This window comes from Phyllostomus hastatus, unplaced genomic scaffold (genome assembly GCF_019186645.2).
Source record: "Phyllostomus hastatus isolate PE091 unplaced genomic scaffold, TTU_PhHast_1.1 phas_contig_137, whole genome shotgun sequence".
Taxonomy (NCBI): Eukaryota; Metazoa; Chordata; class Mammalia; order Chiroptera; family Phyllostomidae; genus Phyllostomus; species Phyllostomus hastatus.
The window spans coordinates 19,299,718-19,302,561 of record NW_025333583.1 but is presented as its reverse complement, the minus strand read 5'-3'; the positions used below and the strand labels follow the sequence as shown (position 1 = coordinate 19,302,561).

Here is a 2,844-nt window from a genome sequence, read left to right as displayed (position 1 = left end):
TAAACTTACAGTGGAGGTAGAGACACTGAGAAAACGAGCCCATGGTTAAATGCTAATAAGGTAGCTACTCAGTACTTCAACTTAGAAGTATTCAATAGAGGGAGACCCAAGAAACAGAAAGAAAATCAGTCAGGTCCAAGCTGGTGTTTATCCATATGCCAGAATAAGCTCTTACTATTTTCCTTTATGTAAAGGGCTCCTTTCTCTACACTGCCGTATAGTCTTGATATCTATCACAAAAAATTACAATTGCTTGCTGCTTACCCAATGACTGTCTCCCATTCTTTCCTAACAGAACCCCCGTTTTACTTAGGGCAACATTAGTTTCAGTTAAAATGACTCACTTCCATAGACTCCCTTGCCTCTATGGGGTGGTTTTTGATTCGAGACTGGTCAATGACATATAAGTAAGCATAATCTTTTGGTGAGGACTTCCTGAAAGTTATTGTTTATCACTGAAAAGAGACAAGGTCACACTCACTTTGGCAGCATATGTACTAAAATTGGAATCATACAGAGAAGATTAGCATAGCAGTTGCACAAGGATGACACACATATTTGTGAAGGATTTTATATTTTGTGCAGCTCCCGGAGGTCACTGGACACTTCACTGGTTAATACCAAGGAAACAATATGAGTCAAAGCAAGACATGTGGCATCCAATATTGAATTTGTGATTTTCCTGAGAGAGTGTGAGAGAGGTATAGAGAAAGGGAGACAGAGGGAGAGAGAGAGACCGACTGGTTTATTTATTTGTCTTTTATTCATTCATTTCTCTTCTTTTGGCCTGGAATGCAGTTGTGATGTCCAGTGGGGCAGCAGCCATATTATGAACATGAAGAACATAAAAATTTTAGCCTTGGGTGGCACAGTGGAAAGATAGGCAACTGCTTAACTGTTGAGTCCCTGATAGCCTTGTAGTGCCTCCATACCAACCTAAATTTGCCTATCTCTGGGCTTGTGATGGCTTACAAAAATTCTATTTAGTTAAGCCACTGTAGTTGTTTTGTTACTGTTGTCACATGAAGCTTAAAATAACACCTACTAATAACAATGGCCACACTATTCGCCCCTTCTATCAGATTTATTCTTAGTTTAGTTTCAAAGTAATCTCCATATCATCGTCATTGCCCAAATTTCCACTGCATGGGTGACTAGGTAGGATGTTAATTAGTCTGAAAGGAGTGGGTTTAGAGCGCTAGTACCTTGCACCAAAGAAGGCCTTGGAGCAGTCACATGACATTGTACAAAGAACGCAGACTTTGGCAAATCTAACGTTCACAGCAGTGTTGACTGGCCCACTCTGAGCTTCAGTTTTCTTGTCTCTAAAATGAAAACTATCCTATCATACTTAAATATTTAGTGAGAGGTACATGAAATGCCTAAGTGAAGTGGTATATATATATATTTTTTTTTTCTTTATTATGGATTTTTCTCTTTCACCAACACAAATGGAACAAATTAACTCACCCTTCCCCATTCCTTCCTCAATGCAATCCCTCAGTCTTCTTGTTATAATTTCCCTTGGAAAAACATCTCTCCTGGTGTTTTTCCATGGTTTTCACTTTGTCTAGATTTTGTGTGATTAAAAAGTTACTGGGGAAGGAGCCCTGGCCAGGCAGCTCAGTTGGTTACAGGGTCATCCAGATACACCAAGGCTGTAGGTTCAATCCCCAGGCAGGGCACATACAAGAAGCAACCAATGAAGGTATCACTAAGTGGAACAAAAAATTGATCTCTCTCTCTCTCTGTCTACGAGTCAATAAATAAATTTTTAAAAATTAAATAAAATGTTTGTGGGGAAGGAAGTGGGAAGAAGAAAAAGATTCATAGAGTCTGGCCCTCAGCATGGATGACTCTGCTCTCAGGCAGAAGGGAACTTATAAGAAGAGAGCGGGCAAACACCTCCTTCTTCTGCAGAACTTCCATTTTTCCCCGTGTGGAAAAGGGAACCAAGTTTGTGGCCATATCTTTAGGCTCGCATCACTAAGAATAACTGCATTTTTAATCAGGGTTTCCTTAAGAGCTGTATCTTCTGAGATGTGCTTTTGGAAGGAAGTCATAATCACCTATAGTCCATATTTATAACACACACACACACATATATATAACACATACATATTTATATATAATATTAGACTCTGTTACCATGGAAACTATTACAGTGCTAACAAATTAAGCATTGTGACACTGCTATAATAAGAAAAAAGAAATTCAAATGAAACACCAAGCATTTCTTTAAGCACAAATAGCTTTAGTAATTAAATACACAGAAACAATGCAGAAAACCACAAATTAATATTTAGAAGGCTTTTGCAGCATGAAAATTGGCTTTGATGCTATTTTCCCTTTTCCATCGCATTGCATTATACATCTTTATAAAGTACATTTGGCATTAGGTTTACAAGAATAGATCTGTTACATTGGATCTCTCAGATACCCAAAAGCTCAGCTCTCATTCTAAACAGTTACACCTTCCATAGTCAGTGAGAAAGAATTTATGGTTCTTTTAATTCATCAAAAGGAGGACTTTTTAAAAGGAAAGCTCAGATGTGAAGTTGGTCTTACATCCCTTGTTTCATTCAGACAACATGTAGAACTACCCCTGGGGTTTTGAATACATTAACATCCTTTCACAATTAACCCTAATGGGAAAAGTGTAGCTTTTTTCCAAGCAGATATATTCAGAGCTGAAAAATACATATGTTGAAATAGATCTCATTATATCAGCTACACCAAATCTCTCCTCTTTATACAGAGGATTGTACCTCTTTCCACTGTCATGCAACATTAAAATAAGAAGGCATACACAAGGATGACATGGATTTGACAAAAAATTAATGA

General features: G+C 37.8%; 1 non-coding gene across 1 annotated transcript; it reads left to right on the top strand.

The window, feature by feature from the left end:
* The first annotated feature begins 473 nt into the window (after positions 1 to 473).
* LOC123830066 lies at positions 474 to 580 on the top strand. The gene has a single exon (XR_006787688.1). It is a non-coding gene; the product is annotated as a U6 spliceosomal RNA (small nuclear RNA).
* Positions 581 to 2,844: the final 2,264 nt, after the last annotated feature.